Here is a 21,245-nt window from a genome sequence, read left to right as displayed (position 1 = left end):
CACAACGAATCCTGGGAAGAAAGGCGTAATTTTTCAATCACGATCAAATATAACGCGCTAATTGGAAAAAGGCCAGGCTCTGGGACACTCCAAATCACATTAGGTGTAATTACTTTCTCTCTCCCTCAGAGAGGTTAGCTCAGTGGTTTGAGCACTGGCCTACTTAAACCAAGGGTTGTGAGCAGGGGGTTGGACTAGATGATCTCCTGAGGTCCCTTCCAAACCTTTTATTCTATTTCTCCCCTTTAGAAAAAAACGAGAGTAATCAATTATCAATGATCTGGTTGGCTAAACATATTGAAGTGCTTCCTAACTTTACCTATACCTAGGTAAAGAGCAGACGGAAAGGTTTGTTTGTATTATATGTATGGAGAGTCTACCATTGAGTCACTTCACGGCTCTCAGTCAAAAGATACCAAGTACAGGGTAGTTGGAATTCTTTTCAGATATTAGAATTGGAATTTAGAAAATGAACAGGAAAAATAAAACTCCCATGCATTGAATTTAGTTAGACCTTTAAAGGGGAGATTTTGAGAGAGAGAGAGAGACAGAGAGGAACACTGGGACAAGAAGCATCCTTGCAGAACGAAAAGTTTTCCAGCTAGGAAAGCTATACTGGGAAGGGGGATGAATGTATATTCTAACTAGGCTACCACTCCCCAGCGAGATGCAGATCCCAGATATTGTGAGGGTGTTTAGCTAGAGATAAGTAAACAGCCAAAAATTATTCACAGAAAAAAGTATAAACAAACAACAAACAATAGTGTGTCACAAATATCATTTGATGAAGAGGAAGGCCTGTAAGCATGCAATGCATTCTCAGACTGAGTACTTGGTAAGCCACAATCTGACATCAAATAACTAGTTTAGCATCTAGCAATATAAGAATGGGAAAGGCGAAGAAAAATAAGCATGCAAATTACATTTTTCGAAACATTCTTGTGCTGAGCATCCAGTTAATGTGCTAACTTTGGATAGCTGGAAACCATGGCTCAGAAAGATGCCATTAACGTTTCAACTAAAAGCTCCTTTTAATACAGCAAGGCATAGGTCATAATCTAAATAAAGCCTCTTTATTTGTTTCCCTTTCAATCTGCAGGAGTAAGCCACACATGATTTTCACGAATATACCAACATTCTAGGAGCTGTAAAGTGAGCCTAACTAGATAAGTGGTCCAATCTCCAGATGATAAACATGTCAAAAGTTCCAAATACTGAAGATATGAATACCATGTATTTATTGACAAAGAGGGATACATTCATAGACACATTTACTGATGTGAGATTTATACTTTTGTTGTAAAAGAGACATTGCAAACGTTTTAAGAAAACGCAGGAAATACCCATAAAAAGGTCTCTTGCTATTTGGCAAAATGGTTGGGCAATAGCTGGAGTGGTACTTTTACATTTAAACACAAACGCCATGCTTTTAAAGGCAAACTTCAGTGTAAAGTCACCAGATCGTTACTCCTTTAATTACTAACGCGCTGTAGCATGTTCTTGTTCTGTACATCTCTGTGTGTTTATAACTGAAAGTAGCAAATGTTATTTAAGAACTCTCTTCAACTTTTCTATTGTACCTCTGAATGGAAGCTGCCATTTTCCTGCTAACAAACACGAAATAAAAGAGGATAGGGGGAAAAAGACTTGTTCTGCACTGAGATAATTGGGTACAACCCTGGGTTTGGATTACCACGTTTAAATACAGTTCAGTGCAGTATAACCTCCCCTAGCTGTACCTGTTATCTGAAACTCCCTGTTCAAAATCGGGTCATGTCCCTAGTGTCAATTATTTACATTGAAAATGAGGTTGATTAGCCAAACCTTGGTTGTCAAAAGCTATTTAATGTCTCCAGTTACATTAATATGGAGTTGAGAATGGGAGGGGGCGGGGTGTAAGTTTAGCTTTGTTTTAACTTAACTTGTATTTGTGTCCTTAGGAATGTCAAGGAATTTCACATGAAAGCATGAACTGGCCCCATCCATCTCTGCAGGGCGCCTTCCATCCCTACGAAAGACCTCTGTCCCATCACCCTCCCGCTTCAGCTCAGCATGTCAGACTCCACCACTCCTCAGAGACCAGGTGGAGTCTTCGTGCTCTTGGCTGGTGATATCTGGAACAGAGGTCGGACTGCAGGTGGTAGACTTCGAGTAAGTGAGGTTTAGTGTCGAGGTTGCACTCCAGAGTGAGCGGGAGGATGATGCGGGCAAGTGGTCTAGCCTGGTCCGATAGTACCAGACTGGAGAAAGGTAGTGGGAGTGCACAGATTGAAAGCCCGCTTTTTTTCAGAGAGAGGCACAGTTTATCTGACATCGTCTGAAATTCCTGGCCCTGGCTGTAATTAAGCTCCAATCCGCATTCTAAATCCAGCGCTTTTCCTGTTATCTTCTATATAGGATGAGTTTCTTCCTTCCCCGATTTCCTATTGACTGGCAACAAAATGGCAACTCCGAGGAGCTAAGTTTTCACCTGTCTTTTTAAAAATAACGATAACAATATTTCCTGCTGCTGTCAGTGAATGCTGGAATTTGGATAGAGCACTGGAGTTCTCCGTTTAACTCCAGTGCTCTGTCCAAATTCCAACATTCGCTGACTTCACTCAAAAGCAGCAGGAAAGAAAACCTGCTAATGTATGAGACTTGTGACCAGGAGACATTTTTCCTGTGCACAGAACACAAAATAGAAACGTTAATTTAAATGGACACTTGAAAAAGAAACAAACACATTCACAGGGTAATCTTGCAGTACAATAAAAGGCCAAGGGAAAACTCGCCTGTTAAATGAATAGCTCCATTAGGTCAATACCTTTCCTTGTATCGAATCAAAGATACTTCAGATTATCACAGCGTTCTCCATAACGTTACATCTTAAATATATACATTTCGTATGCGTTTTACAGAATATTGCTGTTTTATCAACAGAAGAACAATGGCGCAGGAGATGCAGGAAGGAATGCTACTGCAAGATTTGCTACTTGGATAATTTCTTCAAGGACAATTTCTTTCCAAATAGTGCCTAAGGAGATACAAAATCAGAATTTAGTGTATGTCTAACATAATCTTTTAAACTTCAAAATAAACACAATCCCATAAACACTATTCTCAAATCGTCCAAGCGTTCTGGAAACTTTACAATACAATTATTGCAAAGTACTAAGATTACTACCACTGACCCTTCAACCATACTGCACAAATATTGCCAAATTGAATTCCCCTATCATTTCTCGGAGCCAGCAGTCTGCGGGGGCGGCGGGGTGGGGGGAAAGAAAAGCTCTCTTTTTAAAGTGAAAGACATTTCAGAAGTCTATAGGAAAACGGTCTAAAGCTAGATAGATTAGTATTGTCTCTTGTTCAACCTACATGTCTCCTGCAGGTTATTTTTTCTCTAGTACAAATGTAATTTAATAGTTGAGGTTGATATTCTTTCACTTTCAGCTGTCTGCGCTATAGTCCGGTGTCGTTCCACGTTAGATGATTACCTTACTATCCTATATGCACAATTTAAAGGGAATTACCTATTACTTCAATTATTTGTTTCTTATCAACTGATGTTACAGTACAAGGATTTGCATTGAAAGGACACAAAGAAGGAGCAAGTCATGGCACATTGCCAAGTAAAAGAGTAATGTTCTGGTGAATTTAGACTAAATAATTTACTGCTATATAAAAGTGGAAAAGTGGAAGGTGAACCCTTTGACCAATAAATCTCTTCTGCATGTGAAACCCTTATCTTGTCCCCTCCAATATATTCCACACTAGGAAGCCATCATCATTGGCTCTGGTTTGTTATTTGTAAACCTTGATCTTCTGCACTCGGTGTCCTAAATATGGATAATTAGCATCAGTTTATCACGCCTCTGCATATTTTCTCTTCTCTCCAAACATGCATGCTTCTATTGGCTGCCATTCTGTCACAGAAGATTATGGAGACAGATTGCAGAGAATGAATGTGCTAAACGAGATTAGGAAGGAATAGAAATAGCAACTTGGCCAATAAATTCCTCGTGAGAGCCTTATCATATAATTACACGTTGACTTGTTTCACACTCTCCCAGCCTCTTAATCCAACGCCCCCACCAAGAATAAAATTTCACTAATTTCTGAATTACTGCATAGCCTCATGACTTGTCACCGAGAATGACTGGAAGAAGCAACACGGTTGAAAATAGCACATCCAACTTCCAAAAGGAAAAGAAACGTCCAAGGCAAAAATAGCTGGCGGTTTAAACCATTTGTAGGCATATTTAGAAGTGTTCGAGCCTCCACGGTTTCCCGTGGCAAGACATCACCACGAAACACTGACGCCTTTTCTTTTACCTCCAAACCTTTGTTTTAAAAAAGACACCGAGCTGATGCTGCTAAATTGTTTAAAATTAGCATTTGCTGCACTGAAATATTACTGCTAAACACTGTAGAGAGTGCCAGACAGCTATTGCAAAAATACTTACTTCTCTTACTGGTTTCTTCAACGTCGCTGAAATGAATGTTGTCAATTAGGAATAGCAGCAAAGAGTCCTGTGGCACCTTATAGACTAACAGACGTTTTGGAGCATGAGCACGATAGCTCATGCTCCAAAACGCCTGTTAGTCTATAAGGTGCCACAGGACTCTTTGCTGCTTTTACAGATCCAGACTAACACGACTACCCTTCTGAATTAGGAATAGGTTAAGGGTATCGTAACACTGTTGGGACAATATACCTGTGCAGTTACATGGGGATAGTTGTCCACTGAGATCTTTGGGAATAGTGGCAAGCAGTGAAATGGATGCAATCTTTTCAGTGTGGAAGTTATAAACCATGACATATTATTTAATATTAAAAAATCAAATCAAACCACCTATGGGGGTAGGGACAGTGAAAAAAAATCTAATTTTTTTAAGACACTAAAGACGTATTACTCACTCTAGCCCAGAAGATGTATACGTCTTGCATAGCGATGCTACTGTTTGTGGTACTGTTGCTTTAGTTATTTTGGATACATGGAAGGAGAGAACAAAACAAAAAAAATCAGAAGTCCCATAGTGACGCCCAGGACCGGCGTTAGAGTTTTTCGCGCCCTAGGCGCACTGCCATTTCGCCGCTCCCGCGGCTCCGGTGGAGCTGCCACAGCCATTTCTGCGGAGGGTCCGTTGGTCCGCGGCTCCGGTGGAGCTGCAGCAGCCGTGCCTGCGGGAGGTCCACCGGAGCCGCCTGCCGCCCCTACCCCCCGGTAAAATGCCGCCCCCCGAAAATCCTGGCGCCCTAGGCGATTGCCTAGTTCGCCTCAATGGAAGTGCCGGCCCTGGTGACCGCCCCAACTCAACGGAACTAAACTAAATACAATTAGATTGTGTCCTACAACTTGTTTAATGGTTTCAGCAGATTTAAGATGTTGGCAACTTTCTGTTATTGTAAAATGACTGCTTTAAGGAGACCTTAGCTGTATGAAGGGAGTTATTTTTCAAACTAAAAGTGAGTCGATAGCTGCCTACGCATAAGCCAGACCTTCAAAGCATGAGTTAAACTATGAAAAAGTAGTGCCAAGTGCTTGCAAGTTGAGTGGCACCATTTATGCTGCACGCTAGCCCTATGTCACGAGATGCTGAATAAGTTTGATGCAGCAAGAGGTTATATTTTAATTACTTCGCAATAACAAGTGTAGAGTAAAAAGCGACAAAGAGTCCCGTGGTACCTGATAGACTAACAGAAGTATTGGAGCATGAGCTTTAGTGGGTGAATACCCACTTCGTCAGATGCATGTAGAGTGTAGAGTAGATTCCAATCAATACTGAAGAAAACAAAATATGGCTAATTGGGAACTTTTCTTAAAACAGCTAATCCTGGTGGAAAAGAATAAAATACTCTATACAATATATTGTATCATAAAACTCTACCGAAAATAAAATGATACTGGAATGAAAGTGGCCATCTTTGGAATTTTGGGTAACATGACATCCTGAACTGCAAAACGGAGCATACATACCTGTTGGTCAGGCCCCTTGCATCAGTAGGGACTGGAGGGAGGTACCCTCACCCTCGGGGATAGTATCTGTAGATACTTTGCTATAAGTAAACAATTCATAAACCATTTCAAAACCCTTCCTGCAAATATATATCTAGACCCAAGACAATGAGCATGTATGGAAACGCCTGTCGCAACGTCCCTGGGCCCCTAACACGTCTAATCAAAGGGGATTTTTTTTAGATGAGTCTTACACATTGTACAGCTTTTTAGTGGTTTGTTTGTAATTCAGTTTTCTCTTACTTTCCCACTGATCCTGGCCCAGGCTTCCTTCCCCACTTTGCAGCATGTCCACGTGCAAAATTGTCTACAGCTGTGGGTCACCTGCCTCCATAGCCTTAAAACCATAATGTTGCTGAAAATATTGAGACGATAAGCCTGACCTGGGGAGGGTGATACTAAGTGAGGAAGCCCCGATACCTGTGTGTTACAACAGCAGTCTTTGCAATCTGCCATCAGGTAAAGTGATATTAATAACGTTCCCCTCCCCCCCCCCAACACACACACACACTTTTTTTTTTTGTATATCCCCTGAATTGGTTAGTTACATCAGGGAGAGGCGTTTGCCATTAATCTGGGAACAAACTGCTAACCTCGGTGACTGGTATTTTAGCTTTTCTTTTCTCACTTTTCTTAGTGTGGGGAAAGCAGTAAAGCTTGTGTGGACTGATTGTGAGGGGCTCTGCTGGAATTTGGCAGCCCAAAGGCTTGGAGAGCAGCCCCATGCTGACTCCTATTCAGCGGGCCAGTTTTCCGCGAGCTTTGGAAGTTTCACTCAGCCGTGCACTCAATGGCTTCACAAAGCTGATTACAAGCTTCAGCGCATTCCTGAAGGAGCCAAAAGCGACGCAGGTGCAAACGAGCCGAGGGAGCCCCTTATCCCGGTGACAGAATGGGACAAGCTGGGAAAGGCTTGGACCACACAAATCCAAGGCTCACCAGGCAGCAGCAAGCCTGCCTTGGGAACCGGGGGTCATTAGCCGCTCCATTCAGCGGGGACCCAGAAGCAGCAGCACGTACCAGAGCTGGGGACAGCTCCCCGTCCCTCTGTCCCAGGAGACAGCAGCAGCTCTTCACCTGACACCTCCTCCCAGTTTATTCCATCCGCCTTCCCTTTAAACTAGCGCATAGCTGCTACCTTGCGTCTATTCCTCAGCCTCCTTCCGTCTCCCTATTGTAACTCAACGTATAATAGCTTTTAGCCTCACAGCACGAAATATCTATGCTTGTTTTTCGTTAACCCAACACATATGAAATCTCCCTTCCCCCACTCCCTTCCTTGTATAAAATATTGCTCAAGGGTCTAACTTGAAATCCAACATGGAAAATGAGCTGATCCTAAATGGCAGCCTCTTGATTGAAGTTCCTTAACACCACATTTTGAAGTGTGTCTTTTAATGGGACATTTCAGGGAGAAATAAGCAGATCCCGTATCGGTTTCCCCAGCCCTCTAGGTAAATCCAAGTCCCATATAACCTTCCTGCAAGTGTCAATATCTAGTCATTGTTTTCCTGCACAATGAAAGCAGCCCCCAGTCCCTGGCCTGCCTCCTTCCCGAGTGAGAGTAGGGGTGGGGTGGGAAAGAGTCGAGGAGGGGGCTCTTTTTTGGCTGAAATGAGGCGTTGCTGGATTTTATTTGGGGTTACTGGGAGACGCACCCTCTCCCCCGTTCCTGATTCCCCTCGCATTTCCCCCAGCCAGGCGAAGAAGCCGCAGTTTACTTTACGGTGAAATTTATGACGGCCCTTCCCCGCTATCAATTACTGAGAAATCAGCCTTTCCTGTAGAGAGGAGAAATAATCAAGGGGCTTTCAGTCTGGGGTACCTCGGACTCGAGCGTGCACAATGCAGCAGGCGAATTGCAGGACTGCTGGTCACTAGTTTCATATGCAAATAGGACCAGCCTCCAAGTTACTAGGATTTCTTTTTTTTTTTTAAGGACTGTATTACTGTGTTGATTTTTAACAAGCCTCCCCTCCCCCACATGCCCTCCCTTTTCTTACAGCGAGGGGCTCCTTGTTGCTACCTCTTCCTTGGGGTGCATTTCCTTCTGGTTTAGCGGCTGTCCCACCTCCATGTTAATTTCTCCCCATGGAAATGAAGGCAGACTGGCGGGTCGCTAATATTAAAGAGATCTCCCAGTCCCTGGGTTCTCTCGCCCTTGCAGTGGCCATGCCCTCGCATGATCGTGGTGTGCTCCTGGCATGGCAGAGGCATGAAATCTCCCCCTCCCACTGAAACCCCCAAATTCTCGTTTTCTTTCCTGTTTGCGGAACGTTGCGGGGGCAGGCAGCGGCGCATTTGCTTGTGTGGAGCACACCGCCTGCAAGCGGTTGCCTTGGCAGAAAGGTGCAGCTTTCTGATGTTCTTTTGTCTGATAACTAATTCAAGTTAATGCGATCTTTATGTAAAGCTAACAGCGGATAATTGTCTATTTTCTCGCCAACAATCTCCATCACAATCACTTATCTGGAAACCTGCGGTTGTATTAATCGCTATATTCCCCGAGATAAGCGTCTCTCGAATTATCAGTAAACACTAGAGGGAAATTAAACAAACTCCAGAGCCACTTAAGTTTCTTCTGCAGCTTTAACCCCATCCATTGGGGGTGGGGGTGGGGATAAACAGAAAATCTGAGACCTAATACAGAGCTAGGTTGCAGTAGATGAGAGGTAGGGGCGCAGGGGAGATGGGCCTGATTTTGTTTGTTTGTTTTAGGTGACTTTTCTGTTTGAGAAATACAGCAGCAAGCTCTGTTCAGTGTCTGGGGCTCTGCCTTTTGTAAGCATGTGGGACTTTACAGGGAATTCTTGCTAATTACGTAATTAAGTGTATTAGAAGATTCAGGGGGGAAAAAAGAAGGTAGAAGATAATGCATCGAGAGATTAAGAAAAGTTGTATGGCTTTAGTTGGGTTATACCAGGGAGGAAGGAGTCCTTCCTTATGAAAATGTCCATATTAGCAATGTTTTGGCAATATTTATACTAGAGAGTTATTTAAACCTCAGGAGAAAAAGAGCGAGAGAGTGAAACTACAGTGGGAATATGTTTTACTGCTTAGATCCCATCAGTTCTGTTAGGTGTAAAGAAATTATAGCAAATCGTTCTGGAAACCCCTCAAGGGAAAACATACTCGTATGGCAAAGATTTTGTCTTTTTGAGATGAAGTCAAAACAGCAGTGTTGAATGAAGTGTGTGCGTGTGTGTGTGTGTGTGTGTATGTGTGTGTGAGAGAGAGAGAGAGAAGCCAGGGACAGACAGTACAGAGTTTTCAACTTTTGAAGAGGTGAACGCGTTTAGCGCATCCTCTCCTCAGTCCTGACCCTCGCAGATAACCGCTTTCTATCTGCCAACTCAGAAAACACCTCCTTCATTTTTCTGGAAAATAGAGGATTTCAGAGTGAAGCTGCGCGCTGTTTATTAATAATCACCGTCACATTTACCATCTGTATAGGGGCTTTACATGTTCATAGCGCTTTAAAAACATTAATTAATTAATCTTGCCATTTGGTTATAGAGCAGGCAACAAAGAACTGTAAAACAGGAATTTGTCCTGTGGTTACATTTATTTATAAGCAAACTTTTACATATAAAAACCTTTCATTAAGCAGGTCTCTTTTTGGCCGGGGGCGGGGATGGAGGGGGAATAGATACTTCTGTGATATTTTTATATGTAAAGGCATAATGTTTCCATTAACAGCTGATTAGCTCTTTCTAGTTACTAAAACTGCTTAAACTCTGAGGTCGTTTGTTCCTCTTGAGCTTCAGATTCCCAGGGTAGCTTTTTCTGATGGCATTTGAGAGTCATCCCACTTCATCTCTCACCTGAATCTTGTCATCTCTGCCATCTTGAAGTGATCTGTGAACAATGCAGGTCCCTCGGACAGCCCAAGCTGGTCAATCAGGCAGAACAGACTATGCAAATGCAATCGAAAGGCGAAGCGATGGAGAACACTGGCTCCCATTGTCTTGAGAATTTCAAAGCGAAGCCCAGCTGCAGCAGCGTTGCTGTCTCGGACCTTGGTTGCTACTCTAATGTCATCATTGCAAAACATCAGATTTTGAAAACTATACACTCTGAATGCATGAGCAGCCCTCTGCAAAGATTTCACTGTTCCATACCACGTTTGTGAGTCACAAAAACCTAAGGTTGCTTAGGGAAGAAGTCGGGGAGGAGATTCGAGCACCATTATTTGATAAGATTCAGTGTCCTCTTATTATTCAATCATATACTATTAGATAACTGTTGTGAATCTGATGTTAAATGTCCTCCCCTTAGTTTTGTTGCAACATGCTCCCATTTCCCCATTGCCTCTAGAGTCAAATCAGTTTGTCGGTTATCTTTATCTTAGTTTATATTGTGTTGTAGCAGTTTTTGAGGCGATCTAAGTAGCTTGCTCCAGTCTTGGAAACTGCCAGTGAAATATTCCTTAAATCTTTGCTTCCAGTTCTTAAAATATGTAAAGCATTTCAGGGTCAAATAGTTAGACTATGTATCTGCAAGTAATTAATCCAGAAAAGTAGTTATGTTTTAATGAAGGCTTTGGCATTTTTGACCAACCAGTTTTTAATTATCTTAAGTAGCTGTCCCTATTAAATATACATTAAAGCCCTGCTTAAGATCTTCAGTTTCCAGTGTGAGGACCACAATTAAATTCTTTAGACGCTACATGAAAATAAAACTTCATCTTAGTAGAGTTTAACGCAGTTAAATTGTTAATGTGTATTTTTTTTTCAAGGACTAGATCGCTGCACATATTTCACTTACAATTTCTTTTCCTTTTCTTTTGCCTTTAGATGACTTTTGTGATCACCATGTGGTTAGCTGAGGAAACGCCTCTCTCAAACGCCTTCGTGTCAGGAGACTGCATCTAGGAGCATACGTCTATGTGGCCAATGTCTTCCCCCCCCACTCACTTTCTCGGTTATCTTTCAGGAAAGAATGCACAAGTATATTGACTATATTACATTATCCAATGGTGGGATATTCACACATTTTAATGCAGACTTTAATTTAGAACAGAGTATGTTTAGTATTCACATGAGAATAAGGAAGAAAGTGTCATCTTGATAAAATAACTAATCTTCAGTGAAACCTAATCGTATTTTTTGCAGTAGCATATAAATTTGAACTGACCTTTTCTGTTCCCTACCTTAACTCTTTTACTATAAAGGAGGTGATGTTTTCATGAACAATAGGAGTTCCAGGAAAGGGGTCAGACAGGTATTAATTCTGAAGCTATCTTGGATTAAGGAATTCCTATTAAAAGTCATTAGCCTCTTGAATTTACGCCTCGTCATTTTCAGAATAAAGTGACTGTGGTGCTAAGAAAAAATAAATGGGATTACCGGAAAGAAAAAAAAAAAAACAAAAGCAAATGAGCTCAATACATTAGAACAGTTGTGTCATTTGATCCTCTGGCTGCAAGCTTTCCACTTAGGCAAAGAGAAACCCGTTTCCAATCCTTAGTACACAAAATAGAAATTATGGTTTAAAAGGCAACCAGAAAAAAAATCACCAAAAAAAGGCCAGTCTCATGAAAATAACCAAATGAGGAAAGGGAGCACACAGCCCTCCACTCCTCCAGCCCATGCTCATGTCACTGGTCATGTTTAAGTGGAAATTGTGTATGTTTTAAATTCTGCACCGTTTCTCTCAAATAGATTCCAGGGAGGATATCTCCCCAAGTCCTTTTCTCCACAGTAAAGCTGACCACTGAACATATAAGACGTTCAATGTCTGCAGCCAGAAGATGCCCTGGGTATACCTCAGTTCCCGGTGGCCTTAGCTAACCCGAAATGCAGACCACCACAGACAGCCAATGCTGCTTATTGGGGAGGTCTCAGAGTCCGGGTCCCAGCCCCAGCAGGGATAACTCAGAGAATTTGTTCACATCTTAGCTCTCCACTGCTGTTTTTAGTCCGCTAGCTCAAGCCAGAGTCCGTTGACCCGGGCCAGCCGCGGGTGTTTAATTGCTGTGTAGAAAGACATACCCAAGTCCAGCCGCGGGATTTGTTTTGCAATGTAGGCATACCCCTTAGCCAACAGATAAAGCGATGTTTCCATGGGACCATCACGGTGCATGGGCCAAATACTCTGCTGGCATAAACCAGCGCAGCTCTAACTGGAGCTCCGCCACTTGACCCTAGCGGAGAATTTGGCTTCCTAGCTAACAAGTACATTGGGCAGAGGGGACGACTGTAGTTGGTAAAGAGATTCAGCTGTCCCTCCACTCACATGTTGTCTCTTATCTTGCTGGTCAAGACGCCTCCCTTATCCCCAGCCTGGGAAGGGAACTCCACTGAAAGACCTTGCCCAGGAACCTGGCCAGTCACTATAGTCTTTAGTATTACTTTTTAAAACCGGGCCTTGGCCGGCCACCTGTGGTGATGTGCTTGTTTCTGTTTACACTGGAATCCCGAAGCGGATCGGGAGCCCCAGAGCGAGGAAGAAGCTTAAAGGTGCCGAAAACTTCCGTCTCCCCCTGCTGAGCTGGCTCCCCTTCCAGAGAGCAGCCGGGCTCTCCCTGGGAGCGAACTCCGTGGCGTTTGGCGTGACAATGACGAGCCTGGATCTGTGTCTTCCTGGGGCTGGGAGACGGGGATGGAGCGATGCTGGGTCGGGAGAGAACTTAGTCGAACCAGGAGGATGACAGCTGGGGAACTGGGTAACATTCTCCCTTGTTTCATGCACCAAAATCCCCCATTAACCCCCTCTCCAAAGCACACTTTCTCCCCAGGCCTAAAGCCTTTCAGAAAGGAGCATTGCCACATCCCTGCGCCACCGCACTCCTGCCCAGGCGCCAGGGGCAGCGCTCTGAGCTGGTTTGATCGGGTCCACACTGGCTTGTACCCTCTTTGTATGCTTGTACACTCCGGAGCATACTGCCTTTGCCTCCGTCCTGTCATACCACTACATGATGTGACTTTGGCACGGGTGGCTACTGAGTTTCCCAGATTTCATCCAGTACAGTACCCGGGGTGGCGGTCACATTATTGATAGGACATCCCAAACCAACTTTAGCTAAACCTGTATCCTTCCCCCCGCCCACCGTCACCCAGAGCGTCTTCTTCATCTGTTGGCTCTGCTCCCAAGCTAATATTTAAAGCACATCAGCTGGACTCTTGCAAAACGCAACTTCATCTGCGCTCACAATTTTCCACTTCCGCCCCTTTCCCCCACCCGCAGCACCCCTGCTACATTCAGCCACAGTTATCTCTGCTCGTGCACTGACTGTATTTTTTATCATCCGAGGTTGTGTAGTGCCATCTGGCACACGCACACATGGGGGACGAAAATCATATAGTCAGTGAATGGAGCATACAAGGGTATGCCTTTTCTTTCTTCCTGCAGTGTCTGTTTAAAATTAGGCAGAGGGGCTAAATGAACAATTCGCCCTCATGGCAAACGATCAGAAATACCAATCATGAAATTAAAAATCACTGTGGAGAAGCGACTCCAAGAATGGACAAGAAAGTGCTTTCCTCTGAAATATTGCCTTGTATGTTTCCTTTCACCTTATGTCCTAATAAGGAACAAAATTCCTTCAAGATGTTATGCTATCTCTGTTTCTTTCTGGATCTTTACTGATCTTTCAACTAGCCTATTCAAATATGAGACATATAGTTTAAATAAGTGGCACATATTAAACATCACTCCTCATATACACGAGTTCATCACATTGTGGATCAGGTTGCAATCCTTGAGCCCTTTCTCAGTTTTACTGCTATTGTACAGTGAGCGCAATACAAATGTTTCTAACAGGTTCAGTGCAAGGCATAGCCGCCTTATTTCAAAGCTACTGTAGTTTTATAACAGAGATATATAATCAAAGCGTCTTTCTTTCATGAGAATGCAAATAGTGTAATATTATCGGAGATGCCTTGTGGAGAAAACTACACAATGTATTGTAGTACTTGATTCATTTTCTTTCAATTTTTACTCTAATTCTGCCTAATTACTGTATTATGATCTAAGTCAGCAATCTTAAATTAACTATCAACTAAACTTTTGAAGAACCCCTGCAAGTGCTAGATAATGATGAAATTTAAATTACTACAAGTTATTGTGTAATGTCTACACAGTGGAAAAGCGAACCTGATATTTTCCTTTCACTCGCTCACGTCTCATTAGGTTTTTCTTGTTTCATTTTTCAGCAGACAATTCTCTGCTTTTTCTACGATATTACAAACAGAGAAAACATTTGGGGGCATTTTGTTTTCCTCACTGAAGGAAGACGGTGCCAAAAGGAGAATGAAAATATCTCCCACCCCAGCCAGGATTCTGAACTAGGCATACTTATTCAGATGGGCAGCTGAATGATACATACATATCCATGTGCATGCACATATACTGTGATAACGCTCTTTTCTTATCCTGTTGAAACAGACTAATGGATTTCAGGACACCTCGTAACAGCTCTGCACATGGATTTGGGTCTGATCTCACACATTTTAACTTTAGGATACTCCTGGTTTAGGACCTAATCCAATGCCCTTTGAAGTCAATAGAAAGATTACTTCCATGGGCTTTGGATCAGGTCTTTACTCCAGTGTCATTTAGATCAGAATCTCATCTCTTCTTCTCTCTATATTTATTCTCCCATGAACTCTGATTAGTTATGGAACAAATTAGAAATGCTCAATTAGAAAAACAAGGTAGAGTTTAATTTATAGCAAATAATGCTTGAAATGTTTAATAGGTTGATTGCAACAATAAAAACTGTATTTTGCTATATGTTTCTGATTACCTCCGGTTCTTTTAGGGCACAGAGTGGGTATTTTTACGTGTGTATGCTCGTTGCTTTATTTTTTGGCTGCATTGGGGAGGGTGTTGTGTAACTAACAAGTGAAAGAAGAAACTATTGTCAAATACAATGTATGACAAATTCATTGCAACAAGTCAAATCATTTAAATAATGGTTTTTCAATAAATGCCAAGAGTGCAATCCCACATCTTCCTTGATCGAAGCTGCTACGTAACGTGTAAGAAAACGATGAAGGGAGACTTTTTATGCAGTAATTTATGGTGCCTGTTACAGTTGTTAAGCACTTCATTAGAAATTCAGCAAGTCTTACCAAAGGGGGTCATAAACAACCGTAATTAAAAACTCAACTCTCTCTCGTTTTTGTACGGTGACGTGTATAGAAAAATATGTTTTTTTTTGTCTGATGACTCATTAGCTGTAATTAAACTTTATATGTGGAAGCTAAAATGAAAAGCAAAAGGAATGCCGCTGTTTACTGTCAGATGTTGCTGTTCTACTTTGGAACCAAGAGAACTGCTTCAAACACCACCAGTAAAAGAGATCTTAAAGAGAAGGCACGAACATCATACTGCAGTGGTAAAACAAAACCCTTCTTTGCTGTAAGTGTTGACCGGTAACAAAGCTGACAATCTCCACCTCTGTTTATTTCATACTGTAGTGCCCAAGTTCAATTACTGCTAAGTCTTGTAGTAAGGGTCCTAGTGTACAAAGAATACAAAGGTTCTACATTTTCAAATATTCAGAGTGGCGGTTCTCTGGATAAATAATCGAAGCTGTTCTACATTTGGTCAAAGATGAGAGTGATAGTTCCACATGTTGAAATTATCTTGTGCTAGCTACATTGATTGAAAAAGCACTACAGACAAAAATGGTCTTATTACAAGATGTTTCAAAAGTAGATAAGAGTGGAAAGATACCCTATCGTAAATGAGTGACTTTATCTAGATTTTAATATGGTGGTAAGTAAATTATAAATGGCTGGCAAGTGAAACAACTCTTATTATAAACCCTAAGTCCTGGGAAAGTTTTCAATATTTCAAATGGCTGGAGATGTTATTTCACAACAAATGCTTTCAATATAGGACTCAATTTTTCCTATTTATTTCTCTTGTCCTGTCCCTCACATGGCCCAGGGAACAGGTGAGCCTGGATTTATTGCAAACTTTGTTACTGTTTTACTGTGATTGTTTGGATCATTCCAGGCAAATGCGACGGCTGAAACTAATGACTGAGCATCCATTGTGTTAGTGCTCTTTCCTGGTTATCTAGTTATTATTTATTTCCTGCTTCTCCTATTGTTTCTTTCTTTGTGAAGAGTCCTGTTAGCTGTGATAAAATTCCATATAACATGGCTGACACGCCACAGGTTGGTTTAAAAGGGTACACTGAATGATAACAGAAAGAACATATAAAGAATCCATCAGAGCAGTCAGTAGGACAATACAATGTATTTTCACTAGACACCTCTTCACTACTGGATCAGTCACTTCACAAATGAGCAGATGACACATAACTCACATGAGTGGGGACTCAGTTGTTTAGGTCCTTTCGTCACCAGTGTAAATGAACTGCCAGTGCACTCACCATTATATAAGCTCTTCATGTTTATGGCGCCACCCTGTATTTCTTGCACATTCAGTACTCACTAGGAGTTTGGAGTGTGTAAGTAATTCAGGAGAAGGCATCAATCCAGGGAGTCATATACTTGATTGGGATTGTTCTTTAATGATTACTATGGATATGAATAAAGACACTGACATAGCCGGGTGGTCAAAGCTAGGAGGCCAGAGGTACACTGAAATAGTTTTAAAAGGCAATCTTTCTGTCAGCACACAGGCTAGTGCATGCCAAAATGCTTTTTCTCCTTCTGTGCTAGATATCCCTGGAGTTTGTCTCCAGTGCTCATGTTAGCAAGATATCCAGTCAAAGGATCAGATTTCCTTTTAGGACTAAGCGAAACTGACAGCATGAAATCTGAAAATTCCTGATAGTGTTAATAAAGACAAGGAGAGTTTGTAAGGCTATTACAGTGACTCTAAGAGCTACAGAATGGGTTCCAAGAGTCCAAGACTCTAGCTTAGGGGTGGCCAACCTGTGGCTCCGGAGCCACATGCGGCTCTTCAGAAGTTAATATGTGGCTTCTTGTATAGGCACCGACTCTGGGCCTGGAAGCTACAGATGCCAACTTTCCAATGTGCTGGGGGGTGCTCACTGCTCAACTCCCGGCTCTGTCACAGGCCCTGCCCCGACTCCACCTTTTCCCATCCCCACCCGTGAGCCTGCCATGCCCTTGCTCCTCCCCTCCTCCCCCAAGCCTCCTGCATGCCACGAAACAGCTGACCGGGAGGTGGGGGAGGGAAGCGCTGATCTGCGGGGTGGCCTGTGGATGGGAGGTGCTGAGAGAGGGGGCAGGGAGAGGAACTGATGTGGTGCTGCTGACATATTACTATGGTTCTTTGGCAATGTACATTAGTAAAAGCTGGCTCCTTCTCAGGCTCAGGTTGGCAATACCTGCTCTACCTCTTGCCACTTAACTATGTAGTCTCTGACAGCTATTATATATATTTATCAAACCCATCCCTGAGACCTGATCCCATAATTATTGATTGAAATAAATGAAGTTCAGATCCAAATTCTATCCGCACATATAAATGATTAACTTTGGGAGATCTCTCTATGTGACTGGGAAAGAGGAAATGTTATCATATTCTGCACTTTGCTGTTCATGCACATAGATCTATGGGTAGGCAACAATTTCCATGTCTGGGCTTTGGTCAAGAGATGATATAGGCCTCTAATTTTGCATTTATGTATCATTTAGGCATCTTGTTTTGCCTGCCCAATCCAGGATTAGTCTGCCAGAGGTAAATTCAGACCAGCCCTAAACTGGCGCAGCTCTATTGGCTTTGGTGGAGTTGCCTTGCTGAGGGTTGAATTTATTCCCAAGTCACAGAGCATTTACCAGACATAAAACAGATCATCATAATTTGATAATCACAGTCTGAATCTGAATCAACAGAATTCCTACACTTTGCCCATCTGTACACAGGATCAGGTAGTAGAACTGTTCTCGGATCCTAAATAAGGGCCTGACCCAACACCCTCAAAGTCAGTATACAGATTCCAATTTTTTACTTCAGTGAGCTTAATATCAGGCTTATGCATAATATTCTACCCTTATTCTACATCATTGATTGTTCTGTGCCAAAAAACAGGTTCGATTATGGCCCTATGAGTGTTTGAGTCACAAATAAATCAATTTATCTCAGCAGTACCAGACAGAATTATATATCTGGCCACTGCATTATGTAGTAATATTTTATTGGATAAGTAATTGTTACAGATTTTTTAAGGCCAGAAGAGACCACTGTGATCATCTAATTTGACTAGAGATGGGGAAAAAAAATTGGATGAACCTTTTTTCAATGAAAAATGTACATTTGGGTTGACCAAAACATTTTGTGAATTCATGTCAAATTGGTGAATTGTTTTGGCTGAATTTTTTTTTTAAAAAGTCAAAACATTTCATTCTAACATTTCCCAGATGAAATACTTTAAACTTTTTAAATTCAAAATGGCTTTTCATTTCCAAACAACTTGTCATTTTAAATTTTATTTCCTTTTTTAAAAAAAAATCCTCAAAAACGAAATGAAATATTTCATTTTGGGATGAGTGAAATGTTTCACTGAAATTTGTTATACAAATTTCATTTTGGGTCAACCCCAAATGGATGTTTTTCATTTTGACCATTGAACTGTTCACACTGCTCTAAGTCTGATCTCCTTCGTAATCCATAGGCCTTCCTTGAATTAATTTCTGATTCAAGGCCAAAAGCTGTAGCTGAACTAGAGTTTAACATTTAGAATAGCATCTCACTCTTGATTTTCAAATGTCCAGTGACTGAGAATCCACCACAATCCTTGATAAATTATTCCAATGGTTAACTATCCTCACTGTTAAAAATTTGTTCCTTATTTCTAGTCTGATTTTGTCTAGCTTCAACTTCCAGTCACTGGATCTTGTTATACCTATGTCGCTGAATTGAAGAGATCTCTATTATCAAACATCTGTGCCCCAGGTAGGTACTTACAGACTGTGAGCAAATCACCCTTTAACCTTCTCTTTGATAAACTAAAGAGATTGAGGTCCTTGTGTCTATCACTAAAAGATGTGTTTTCTAACTCTTTAATCATTCTAAGGAGTCTTCTCTGAGCCCTCTTCAATTTATCAACAACATCTTGGGTTATTCCATTTTGTTCACTTAAGTAAAATTAAGACTATTTTAATCCTGAAATAGCAACTTGCATTGATTTATTACTGGAGAAATAAATGCATAAATAAATAAGCGAGCTGGTATCTTCAGCTGCATATCCCTTGTGTGAATGTTTTTCTAAAAGATATGCTCTAAGAATTATTTTAGGGAAATTCTACTGCCTATGTTGTACAGGAGGTTAGCCTGGATGATCACAGTGCTCCCTTCTGGCCTGGGAATTTATGAATCTATCCTGGGTATATAGAAGAATGGGAGGAGCGGATGAATGGGAGCTATTGTGTTGTCAGCATTGTTGAAAATCAGTCTATTTCTTTTGGGTGTCTAAATATCGACTTAGGAACTAACTTGAGAGACCCATTTTTTGGAAGAGCTTATTGTCTCTGTGTTGGATGAAATATAAAACTTAAGTCCTACATTCATAGATTCTATGGCCAGAAGGGACCACTGTGACCATCCAGGCTTGACCATCTGTGGTTATGAACAATCTATTTCACTGCATAATCATAGAAGTGCTGACCTATGTGTTCTGGACACATTCCAGCTCAGTCAATCACTATGGCCCAGACCCTCAAAGGTATTTAGGCACCTAATTCCCACTGAAATCACTGGGAGTTAGAATCTAAAATATCTTTGAGGCTCTAGGTATATCTGTCTACCTAAATTCCCATTCTGATTCAATTAGATATGAAGTTCTTCATTTTTTGCCTTGACTATTATATAGAGTTCCAATTGCTAGTATGCTCTATTGTTAAAGGAAAAAAGGCAGAATCAAGTCCATAATGTTCTACCTCGGAAGTAGCTGCATTTCAGTAGTGAGTGTAATAATAGCTGTATGTCCTATATAGCTATCTCACAGGGCTGTTGGGAGGCTTAATGTTTACAAAGTTCTTTGAGAGTCTTTTATGAAAGGCACTATGGAATTGCAAACACCTAATTTTATTTATTAGTAATTATAGTCTAGCAACCTCAAATATTCCCTGTAGCATCAGCTGAGGAGAGTATTCTTTGTTTTCTGTCTTGGAATGTTGCCGTGTGTGCATTGTTTATATGCGTTGTTAAATAGTCACTGGCTTTCACCACGGAGATGACTATGTCTAGTGCTGTATCAAGTAAATTTCTGTATATGTAAATTTGTAAAAGCACTTTCAAGTTATTCTAGGTAAAAGATGCTATTTGCTTTCATCATGAGACTAAGATATTTATTTATATTATTCATCCTTTCTATACAATCTGTGATTTAACTAAAAGGTGAATAAAACATGTTGCTGGAGTTCCATATTTGTCTCCCATTTGAAGAGACTCACGTAAGTTATTGCAGTGAAGCTCACTAAATTGGCATGAGATACAGCTTTTTCATACAGCAGCATTATAAAAAAGTGTACATTTGACATTTTTGGCTTAGCCACACCCTTATTTTGTGGAGTTGCCCTGAGAAACATAGGAACTCATTGTATGCTGGAGGAGCAGAATATTCTTCATAGATGATTCCACATTTCTTTAATACATGTCCGTGTGCTGGAGGAAATACTGCCTCATTATACTAACAAATGCTACAGCCAAGACTTCAGACAGAAACATAAATACCAGTTGCCTGATAGAATCATTCTCCATGTTCTATGAAACGCATATTATTCAAAATATATATTTATGTTTTTAACAATATGTTTTATGAGAAGAATAAACTATCTATCTATATATATAGTTTGTTCTTCTCATAAAGCATATTGTTTTATTCTTCTCATCATGCCAGTCACAGAAAACAAGACGGGATAAACACAAAAGCAAATAATTACTGATCCATAATGGATAATGAGTTTAGATTAAATGCTAACTGTGTGCTAAGTCTTGCTTCTTTTACTCATACTATTAGTTCCAATGAACTCAGAAAAAGACTACTCATCTGAGTTTGGAGGAATTCAGGGTGCATCTGAAGGGTTAAAAAGCCAGACTAAGTTTCCCTCTTCTGTGGGTTTTTATGAGAAAAGGAAAATAATGTCCTAATCAAGTCTTCAAACTGAGGCCCAAATACTCCTGCTTCTATGCGTGGCAGAGAGCTGAAACCAGGAACTGAAGTGCTGAAGGAAGGTAGGGAAAAGGAAACAGCCAACTTCCACACCTATGGCCGGACTATAGGATCCAAAGTAAGTTTGGGTGAGTGAGTGTTTTTCCAAAGACACCGGAAAAAACAACCAACCAGCCTCT

At 41.3% G+C, this 21,245-nt stretch overlaps 1 long non-coding RNA gene across 1 annotated transcript in view; it reads left to right on the top strand.

Annotated features, from left to right (window-relative positions):
- The window catches only part of LOC127050878 (uncharacterized), a 31,460-nt gene extending 20,173 nt beyond the window's left edge, over positions 1-11,287 (top strand). Inside the window, exon 2 of the long non-coding RNA XR_007774342.1 lies at positions 10,799-11,287. This is a non-coding gene — a long non-coding RNA (uncharacterized LOC127050878). The remainder of the gene's footprint in view (positions 1-10,798) is intronic.
- Positions 11,288-21,245: the final 9,958 nt, after the last annotated feature.

This window comes from Gopherus flavomarginatus, chromosome 1 (assembly GCF_025201925.1).
Source record: "Gopherus flavomarginatus isolate rGopFla2 chromosome 1, rGopFla2.mat.asm, whole genome shotgun sequence".
Taxonomy (NCBI): domain Eukaryota; kingdom Metazoa; phylum Chordata; order Testudines; family Testudinidae; genus Gopherus; species Gopherus flavomarginatus.
Note: the sequence above shows the minus strand (reverse complement) of the source record. Positions and strands in the feature narration are given on the sequence as shown.